Below are 12,103 nucleotides of genomic sequence, written 5' to 3' on the forward strand. Positions count from 1 at the left end.
CATCAACTTACAACTTTGGGTTACAAGGTTATACTAGCTATAATGAATCTTAAAATGCTGTTAAGACAAAGGAATATGGTCTCTCTTATTTGCTTGATGAAAAGTAATGCATCTTCATTAGAGAGAGGCACATATAATATAAAATCCTAGTATTTCAAAGATCTTATAATATGACAATTATTTAAATTAAATGAATGTGAATTCCCATCATATAGTAAGATTTAATAAATGAAATGTACACATTGGACTAATTTTAAAATGTATACATATATTTTTTTAATTTTTTTTTTTTTGGTACTGGGGATCAAACTCGGGACCTTGCTCTTGCGAGGCAGGCAGCGGCCTGAGCTAAATCCCTGGCCCTAAAATGTATATTTTTGACGCCATGTTTTTTATTCTTTAAATTGTCTAAGTATAATTTTTGATGGCATGGTTAAAGACAATTCAATATTTATAAATTGAATTAGATGTATACATTTTAACTATAAACTGCACATATTTATACAAGTTTATATACTTATATCCACACTGTACATTTTATTTATACAAGAAAGAGAACATATTTAAAGGATAGGACATAAGGGATAGGACGGAATTTAATGGAAAATTGTTCACAAAATCAAGGAATGAGCTATGTATCAGTGGAAAATATTCAGCATAGCAAAGGAGTGTTGTCCTGGGTGTGACAGTGCACGTATGCAGAGACATTCCAGCTTCCAAATTTAGTGCTAAGGAAACAGTGATGCCAAATTTCAGAAAGAATTGGAAAATAACAATTACACACCATGTTCATAGGTGTTTTTCTCTTAAACTATCATCCTAAATGAAGAATTATTGTCAGAAAGCACAAAAAATAAAACATAAAATGTTTTACTTGTTTTCAGAAAATGATCATCATGTTTAGAACACAGTTGTGAACATTTTAAGAGATCAGACTGGATATCCCTGAGTCCTCTGTAGGAAAGAATGCCAATCAGTGCTGGCAAAGCACAATTTTAACACAACTAAGTGGGTACTGACTCTGCCCTTGAAGATTTTCATTTTACTTTCTCTAGCAAATAGAGACTATTCCAGGCTATTCTTTCTATCCTCTGCCCTACACTTCTTAAATTCCCAAGATTTTGGATAGAAGGAGGACAGGCTTGTTCAGGTTCTAAAGAAGTACTTTGTTGGCTAAGTATGTAGGGAGACTTTCCCATTTTTGTGTTCTTTTCCCAGTTGATATTGGGACATAGGTGTGAAATTCTTTTCCTTTTTCCAAGAAATGAAAAGAAATCTAAAACCCTCACAAACTAACATGAAATATTCCCAAGCATATGTAGACCAAGAAGGACCATGGTGGCCAGGATTGTAGCTGATCATGTTCTTGCTGTGAGGCAATGTCACCGCCCATCCTGAGACGCGCTCATATGGATGTACTCATGTACTCAAGACCTTTTGAATTGGGGGATTAGTAGAACCCAAATTTACTGTCTAGACACACCTCTCTATAGTCTCCTTGAAGATCATAAAGGCTGAGCCTCAGCCTTCCCAGCAGGGGACAGTTCAAATTCCTAGGTTCTTTATCCTTAGCACCATCCCATATCCTCCTCCTCTCCCAATGGGCTGCATCCGCAGCCTCAGATTTTATTATCATACATGGGAGAAGACATAAATATCAAATATCATCACTAGGCCCATCTTCCCCATTGCATGCCAGATCAGACTTTTATATTTTATTGTCCAACTACCCAGGCAGCCTTCTTGGACATATCACATATACCTCAAACTACCACATCCAAAATCATAATCTTGATACCACTCACAAACTGGCTCTATTCTATTGGTTCCTATCCTTTCATGCATTCCAGTTGCATAAACTGGAAAACAAAGCATTGTCTTTAATTTCATCCCAGTCATAGGTTAAGTTCTTCCATTTTCAATTTAGGAACAACAAATTCGTCAAATTTATCTACCAACTTCTCCCATTCCCAAATGTAAGGTGCAAATGACCTTACTGACCATGCCACATCAACTGCAACCCCATCCCATCTGGCTTTCACCTTGCAGACAGAGCAATCTTCAGAAAGAAAATTTGAACGCACCACTTTCCTTCTTAAAATATGTTGGCGATGCCCTCTTTTGACAAAGTTCAGATGCATTAATCTGGTTTATAAACCCTCCAAGTGCTTAGCAGCTCCCCCTGTCTATCCTCCCTTCTTACCTCACTGTCACATTGCAACAACTCACATTTGTCTTCATCATACCCTCTTCTGCCAAAAGGCCTTTACCCTTGCACATGCTAATGTTTTCCCTGGAAGGTCTCTCCACCCCTCATTACCTGAATGATTCCTAATAATCCTTCCCTTCTCAGGTAAAGGATGACATACAGTTTCAGGATCATCTGCTCTGACCTCTCAAACTACACCAAATCCCCCACTACAACTCCTATGGCATTTCTCAGAGTACAGTTTTATTGATGTGCATGAGATTATTTGGATAATGTTTTGTCTCCCCTTGTAAGCTTTAAAAGTACCAAGTCTGTCTCTGTATTTGTCTGCCTGAGACATGGCAGACATTTATTTATACCTGGTCACTTACATGTGATCATTGTTCTTGCACTCTCTAAAACCTTTTCAGTGGTGGGAACTTGAAAAAATAATATTTATATGTAGTTCACATTTATGCATATAGTTGGTCTTCTGTATCTTCAGTTTCTGCATCCACTGATTCTGTAAACTGTAGGCATAAAACATTAGGGAAATAAATGTATCAGTAGTAAACAGGCACAGTTTTTCTTGTAATTTTTCCATAAATAATACATTATAATGATTCACATTCTATCCCATTTTACATAAGGCACTTGAGTATCTACAGATTTTTATATTTGCAGAAGGTCTTGGCATTAATTCCCTGTGCACACTGTGGGACCACTGTACACTACATTGCTTTAAGTTGAAAATATTTATGTAAGTAACATTTTAAAGCTTAGCAGTAACTCTACAGGGTTCAGAAAGTTCCTAGTGGAATAACTGATAAATAGTGGCATCCGATACAGGTTATGTATCTTAGTATAGTGGATGACTGTGATAGAAATCAGCTTTTCTAGGGCTTTCAGACTGCACTTTGTGGAGCCAAAAGAAGAAAAATTTAACTTTAAAGTGCCCAGGGTGCCATTATTCTTTACTGGTAAGACCCAAATCCTTTAGTGTTTTGCTTCACACATATCACAACAGTAAGATTATCAATATCTTTTGCTAATCTAGCTCATTTGGATGCCATGTGTGTCTTAGGTCTGGCCATAATCATAGGAAGAGTTGTGGAAGTCATATTCTAGATGAGGAGCTTCCATAAGATTAAGTATTTGCCCTAGATCACAGCTGGGAGGTAGAAGAGGTAGGACTCAAATCTAAAAGTGGTCGTTTACAAGCAGGAAGGGCTTATGAAATTGCTGATCTGGGCACAGTCCTTCAGAGAATAGACACGCGCGTGCACGCACACACACACACACACATCAGCCCACTAGTATGGTCATACAGCACCAAAGCTTTTAAGAATGTGAGGCTTTAGATAAGGTAGAACAGTTTCCTTCCCCCTCCCCAGAAGCCTTCCCTTTTTTTTTTTTATAGTTAGTGAGCTTTTTGTAATTTCTAATATGATGGTTAGGTTCTCTGGCAGTAATCTTTAAACAGAACCATTCCTATTAAATGGAAACAAGACCAGGAAAACCACTGTTAGCAGAGTAAAATGTTCCTTCATGAAATGCCTACCAATTTACACAGCAAACTATTCACTTTTCCACATGCTATTCCTTCTATTTTTCCAATGATGTGGGCACTACCTTTCGTTTTACAGATGAAAAATATGTGACTTAAGAAGTTAAATGATTTGACCTACACAACTTTGATCTCCTATAAATAAATTTCTCTTTCATATTTAAAACAGCTTACTTAGGCAATGAAAAATGTGGGGTCAAACATAAGAGTGCATATGTGCTTGTGGTACCATATATTGTATTTTCCAAACCTAGTAAACATGAATTTGTAAAGCAACACTATTAGGAGCTGCTTCCAGGTAATAAGGAATGTCAAGATGCTGTTACAAGGTAGGTCAATGCTGCTTGTGATTGTATCAGTGTGAACTATTGGAATTCATCTCACCCTGGGGCTGATGTGACCTGGCCATCAGATCCAATGATCTCATTGTCCTATTTACTTCAAAATAGTCCACACATTCAAATGGCTATATTTGCCTTTCAGGATACTTTAAGAATCACCAAGATCTATTATGTTTGTTTCCTAAAATCCAACCTGCTAAAATTAAATTCATACTTACTATTTTGTGTATAATGTGGGTTGGGGCCAGAGGGTGAGCAAAACAAAGTCATCTTTAGAAATATTTTAGGATAAATTCTGATGAAGCTACTTCAGGTTTTAAAATCAAATTATTGGGTGTAAAAGCATATATTTTTCTATAGAAAAATAATTTTCAATTTCCCCTTCTAAATATCTTCCTGAGTTAATGACATCATATTACAGTGATACATGGATACCTATGTTTATAGAAGCACAATTCACAATACATAAATATTGTAAGCACACTATATGTCCACCAACAGATGACTAGATAGATCAAGTACTAGTCTCATAAAGGAATAGAGAATAGGGTAGCAGTAGACAAAGAAACGTCAGTGAGATCATTATTGAACTCATCAAGATTTCTGAGCTGTACAAATGAGTGTGATTGAAAGTACTATTGATTGACACTATTAATATGCTTTCTTGAGAGTAACTTTCATAGAAACATAAAATTTAATTAGTGGCTGTGATGACTTCAACTCTCTCTACCTTGTGAGAAATATCTTATTTAAAAGAAATGAAATATTTTCTTTTGTTGCTTCTTATTTTGTTCTCTATGAATAATTTGCGAAGGAATATATGTGAAAGGAAGTTTTTAAACAATGTATCACAAGGATTATTTACATGAATATTTTGAAATATTCATTCACCATCGCTTCTTGGCCTTTTGGCTAAGATCAAGTGAAATATTCATTCACCATTATAAGTAAAATTACATAAGATTAATGCATCTTCACAAAACAGAAGACAGAAAATGCACTAACTCTACTTAAATATAATGAATAATGAATAAAATGAAAAAGAAAGTAAAATGAAAGAGAACATGAACCTTCACTAAAGTACTACGAAAATATTTACTGGTGTTCTAAAAATCAGATTACTAGCTCTTTTTATCGGACTGTTGAACAAACAATGAAACTCATGAGATGGGATAACAAATAAGTTTGCGTTTTGAGAATGTGGAGGTATTACGTTACACAGGCAACAAAGCTTGTTCAACACTAGACAGGGGCATATTTATTCTCTTTTTCTAAAGAATGATAATCTGAAATAGCTAGAAATATTTTCCTAAGTATGGAGAAATGTCTTACATTATTTAGATTACTTCGTGGATTTATTTACATGCACTGGTATTGTTAGACTCTCCCTACTTCTTGCTTCTCTTGTTTCTGGTCTTCCAGTTGGAGATTTTTTTTAAAGAGTGCATTTTAATATATTCCTTTCTGAAACAAACATAATGTATCTGTTTGTATATCTTACTACGTTGGGCTAGAAATATTGTAATGTTAAAGCCTTAAGCACACATTCTAATATTCCCTTTTATCAAAAACTATGCTTCTTGGGCCGGGGATTTAGCTCAGTGGGTTCACCGCCTGCTGCACAAGCACAAGGACCCGAGTTCTATCCCCGGTACCAAAAAAAACAACAACAAAACTATGCTTCTTTACTGTCAACTACAAAAATTCTGTAATTGAATGGCCATTATTTTCTGGCACATTCTTTTTGTATCATATATTTGATAAAAAGAATCTAAGAAAGTTAATGCTTTGATATTCAAAACAGAAATCATAAAATATTTTCATTAAAAAAAAGTAAATATCTGTTTAAAAAAAAAAACTGGAGGTCAGTTTGACATGGTAGCACATTCCCATAATCCAAGCACTCTGGGAGGCTGTCAAGAGCATCTCAAGTTTGATCCCAGCCTGAACACCTTAATGATTTAGTGAGACAGTGTCTCAAAATAAATAAATAAATATATATATATATATAACAAAATAGCTGAGGATAAAAGCCCTATATTCAAATTCTGGGAACACAGGGGGAAAAAGCTAGAAGGCCAACTAAAAACTGTTTGAAATATATATAAAACACAAGAGAGTATTAGTTTCTTTCATATATAAGCAGTTTTTGCACATTGACAACAAAAAGATAGGTATCATAAAAGTTTGGCCAAAGACATGAAAAGGTATCAGAAATTCACAAATAAAAACGTAAGTTAAATAACATTTAAATAGTGTAAAGTTGCAAGTTTGACCCCCGGTACCAGAAAAAAACACCATTTAATATGAAAAGCCTATATTCTCATTATTAATAAAATGTAGAAGAAAGGAATAACGAGCTTATATTTTATATAGAAAGTGATCAAATATTTTTAAAAGAACATCTACTTGACAAAAGCATGTGTTATTTTCAGATCGCTAATGCGGTGGTTATAGCATATTTTTTTGAGAAATTTGATAATTTATGAAAACAAAATAAAACCTGAGAATGAGAATCATTCAAGCATATGTTTCAAAAGAAATGAAACAAGTGGCTTGGTTGTTTGAAAAAGTCAATAAAATAGACAAATCTTTAGAAAGATGGTCAAAGAAAGTATATACAAATTACCAATCTTAGAAATTAAGGATATATCATCATGAATCCTGAAAATAGTTACAGCTCTGTAACTATTAATGAAATTGAATTAATAATTTTTAAATATCCCCTGAAAATGAAAAATTTCCAAAGGGTCTCATTAGAAAATTCTCCCAAGCATTTTGAAAAGAACTGACACCAGTAATTCAACTCATTCTATGAAGTTAGCATTATCAAACTACCCAAAGAAGCTAGCCAATGAGAGAAGATTAAAAACCAATACCTATAACAGGTAAAGATATAAAAATCCTTAGCAAAATATGAGCAGATAAAATTCAGAGCTATAGAAAGCAGCATTGCACAGTATGATCACTAGCTCTTTATCCAAGAATATAAGACAAATTTGATAGTTGAACATTATTCAGTGTGAGGACACTAACAGGTCAGATAAAAAGAACATGTAATTATATGATGCTAGAAAAAGAATTTGACAAAAATCAACATGAATTCATGATTTTAAAAGTAACTCTCAAAAATAAAAACAGGAAAACTATCTCAACTTGATAAGAAACATCCACAAATCCATACAGCTAACATTATTCTTAATGATAAAAGGCTGAATACTTTTTCCATTATATAAAGACCAATAACAAGGATATATGCCCCCACCACTGAAGTCACAGAATGCTAGAATTAATATCCAGTGAAATAAGACAAGGAAAGGAAATAAAAGGATACAGATTCCAAAGAAAAAGCAGATCATTTCCTGTTTGCAGAGGAATTCAAATTTCAAATAAGAAAATCCTAAAAATGTCTCTACTAATGAATACAGAAAGCTACAGGATAGAAGATAAATATACATAAATCAATTGTACTTCTGTATAATACCAATGTACATAAGGATCACAGAATTTTTTAAAAATTACCTTTTACAATTGCTCAAAAAATCAAATATAATGTACTTAGGTGTAAATCTAATACAAAATGTACTGGATATTTGATAAAAATTAATACTCATAATTTTAAACAGATATCAACAAATCAAGACATATGCTGTGTTCATGGCCTAAAGATTAAACATAGTAAATGTATAACACAGGCCAGCATGGTATTGAACACCTCTAATCCCAACACTGAGAGGCTGAGGCAGGAGATTTCCATGAACTCAAGGCCACCTGAAATACATAGTGACTTTAAAGCCAACCTGGACTACATAGCAATAATCTGGCTCAAAAACACAAAAATTCAATGAAAAATAAATGCAAAAATAAAGGAAATAGAATAGTTAAAATGATTTTGTAAAAGGAGAATAAATTATGAGAAATCAATCTACCTAATTTCAGGACTAGTATAGCAATAGTAATTAATACTGTGATATTGGACAAGAGTTAAGTTTCTTTGTTTCTATTATTTTTATTTTTGCTTTAAACAGTCAAAGAATTTTTGGTCTGGACTCATAATCTCTTTTGAAAGTACACTTCGGGGCCGGGAATTTAGCTCAGTGGTTCCTCCGCCTGCCTGGCAAGCTAAGGACCTGAGTTCAATTCCCAGTACCCCCCCGCCCCCCGCCCGCAAAATGAAAGTACACTTCAAACACATAGGCTTGGTCATTTCCATATCATAGTAACCATACTTGGTGTTTTTTTTGGGGGGGGGGCGTAATGAACAAATCTCTCTCTCTCTCCTTCCCTCCCTCTCTCCCTCTCCCTCTCTCTCCCTCCATCCCCCCTTCTCTCTCTTTCTCTCTTTCTTGACAACTTTCTTGAAATACCTCACCAATATTTGCCAACACATTATAACTTTCTCCAGATTGCCCCAGAAACTGCAAGTTGTCTACTCACAATTTACTACAGGCAGCCATTTCAGTATTGTTTAACATGAGCTTCCCTCTTTCCTATTCTTTATAGTATCTAGCCTAGTCATATATTTTGAGTTATTGTTTATTCTGCACTCTGATAAAGTGGTTATTAAAACTATGTTTTGTATATGTGCATGAAAAAGCATATGCAAGAAATTTCATATTTTGTAACTGTTAAAATTGTTAAACACCTAAATATCTAACACCAGTGAAGTAAAAGTATAAAATGATAGAAAAGTATTTTAAAGAAATGAACTATGTAAAAGTTAACCATATATGTTATATATAACTACATGTAAATTAACTATATAAAACTAACTATATAAAAGGCAAGTTGTAAGATACTGTGCACATAAGAACAAAGGATATCTATAAATATCCTACTCAGGCACACAGGCATATGGTATTTTACAATTTCATTTATACATATGCAAGTATGTGAGAAATATTCTGGAAATTTACACAATAAATTAAAATGACTCTTTTTTTCCAATGACTGAACAATCAAGAATAGGGGTGTTTGGGCCTGGGATTTAGCTCAGTGTTTTCGCCGCCTGCTGGGCAAGCTCAAGGACCCGAGTTCGATCCCTAGTACAAAAAAAAAAAATAAAAGAAAGAATAGGGGTGTTTATCAGGGGAGACTTTTGTGTATGGGGCAATGTTTTACTTTTTAAAAAAAGAAAAAAAATTATTTGTTGGGATTAAAACAAGTGAAACAAATAATACTGTCAATTGGAGTGGAAACACATCAAGTTTTAATGGATGATGTATAGTCAACTTGTAGCTGTTTTATTTTCTTTGCTCCATTCAGTAATTTTCTTCTGCCTCTCAGAAACATTTTTTATACTTAAAATTTTAAATGGTGAAAATATTTTAAAGAAAATAAATGATGGTGCTGTGTAACAGTAGGTTCTGGCCCAATAAAATCTACACTAACATCCTGGACCTGGAAAGTAGTTCGTGGTGGTTAAATAAGGAGATTACTGAATAGAACATTATCTTGGTTGTAGGTCATTATTATTTATTTTCAAACAGTATAAACATTCTCAAAATAGTTCAGCCTATGGAGAATTTGTCATATGGACTAAGCTGTCACAGATACAGACAAAAAGCAGAAACAAGTCTGAAGAGAACAGAGGAGTCCCACAAAGTTTCTGAGCAGTTGAAACATCCACTCTTCTTTCTCTCCTCCCTTGCACATAAAAATGGGGAAAACAGGAATGACAGTAAAAAGAAATAGGGGTAAAAAATGGCTGGTGAATTTATTTTTAATCATTGGGTTATTAATAATGTATATATTCGTCATTTATTCATTGATGGACAAAAATGAAGGGCAGATGCCAAGAGAGAAGAACACAAGTTTAAAATTATGATGAATTATTTGTCAACACAGTTTGTCTTCACACACGAAAAGTCCTCCAACTTATTTCAAGACCATAAGATTCTAGAAAAAAAAATGAATAAATGATGTGCTATCAATTTCCCTGAGTTTTTTTTTAAATGAGAAGACTTGTCTGGATTAATTGCATTCCCAGTAGGAAGCAAGGGGTTCATGAGGTAGCCTCAGGGCTTTTATCTATTTCCCATGATGTATACTTTCTCTCACAGTTACTCACTATGTAAAGAATTCCAAAGAACTATCACCTGTGAATTGAAGCTCTGATTCAAGGGACAGCATGCAGTTGCCTTGCAGCAGGGGGTTACTAGAGATTAAGCCTAGGGCCTTTGTACTGAGCTACATCCCAAGCCACCCCCTCCCACCCTTTTTAGGGATGGGTCTCTCTGAATTGCCCAGGCCTGTGCTCAAACTTGTTATCCTCCTGCCTCAGTCTCCTAGAGCACTGGGATTACAGGCTGGGATTACTGGCTCTAGTTGCCTTCTTGTAGACTCCTTGCTTTTCAGCTGTGTGGGTTGGTCAAAAGGAGGTGGAAAGGGACACTTAAGAGACACAATCTGGTTGCAAAGTGTAACTTCCTTCAAATATTCAATGGCTTTTCCACTTGCTGTCTTTCCCCTGTATTTTAGCACTCCTTGATTCTCAAGGCTAATGCCTCATGCATTTATTTTACGACCTCAGAGAACCAGAGCCCATTTCCAGAAATCTTAGAGAGTTTGGGATTTATCATTTATGTCAGAATCTTCTCTACCACATTGATAATAAAAAAATGCAGAAAACAGTTTTACTCAAACTCAAACACTATTTTTGATAATAAAAAAATGCAGAATGCAGCTTTACTCAAACTCAAACACTATTTCCACCAATAACTTAGAAGTATAGCCCCCAGGGAAGAGAATTATGTAATTAACCATAACAACTTTAGTTATGTTTTAATTTAACAATAGAGTCCTCAACAACCTCTTTAAGTAGGTTTGTTGTTCCAAGGCACCGTGATTTTAATATGAAGTTTACTTCAAATAGAAAAGTAGAAAAGTACTATTAAAATCTGTCCTGGAAATTTCATACTGTGACATGTGGGAAAAAAATCTAATAAATATCTAATTCCCCCATCCTCCATACTAAAAATGAAGGCTAAATATGGACCTGAGGTTTTATAATCTATGAAAGAAATTCCCATTTTCCTGTGTTCTCCAGATACAAACTCTAGTCATGTGTTTTAAATGATTACCTCAGATATATGGAGTAGCTCTACATTTTAAGCATTATATTTAAAGCCTGATATTCAGTTTCTTCTATAGTTCAAAGTTACTCATGCCACTTTCACATGGCTTTACTCTTTAAAGAACAAAACTCATGGTGCTGCTGTTCAAGATTAAGCTAAATTCATACTTTCCTTTATCTCCCTGCCAAGGGGCAAATACATCATTGTCTTTTATCTTTAAATTGCAGAAAAAATAATCATTGAGGTAGCTTCTTATACCTAAGCATTCTTCATATTTCTTTCAGAGAATAGATAAAAGAAATGTTTAAAAGATTTTCAAAATTAAATTCAAAATATACAATGACAAAAAAAATAAAATTTATTATTAAATTCATGATATAAAATTATAAATAGTTTCTAAAATTTCCTCTAAAACAATTAAAATTAATTTCATGATTCACAGAATTTGGGAGGATTACCTGGAGGTGTATTTGAAAACATCACTGCAGAACAACATAATATATTTTAGGGCAGGATTTTGTGGGTTCAAGAAAAGTGTTCCTGGAGGAGATCAGACTCAAAAAATTCAAACAAAAAATTAGTTAAGGTAAGAATCCCAAACTACTGATAGAGAAATCCAAAAGCCTGCTTTTATATTTATTAATTTAATGTACAGGAAATACTCAACCTCTTCATATTTATTTAGCCTGTAGCAATATATAGAACATTGTGCCAGGAACTGGGATAGAAAAATATAGCGTGTCCCATGGTCTCACAAAACTCTCATTCGTCTGGTAGAAATCTCATAAATATTTGATAGCAAAAATTCTCCATGAAGGAAGGAATGGGTGAATAGCTAAATGAGTCAGTTTATGACTAGAACCCTTTTTATAGGAAATGATAACTGAGACAGCCATTCTAAAAAACAAGACAGTACCCTGAAATTATTGAT

This window comes from Heterocephalus glaber, unplaced genomic scaffold (genome assembly GCF_053883595.1).
Source record: "Heterocephalus glaber isolate CG9 unplaced genomic scaffold, H.glaber_assembly_v1.0 deba00000621, whole genome shotgun sequence".
NCBI classification, from domain to species: Eukaryota; Metazoa; Chordata; class Mammalia; order Rodentia; family Bathyergidae; genus Heterocephalus; species Heterocephalus glaber.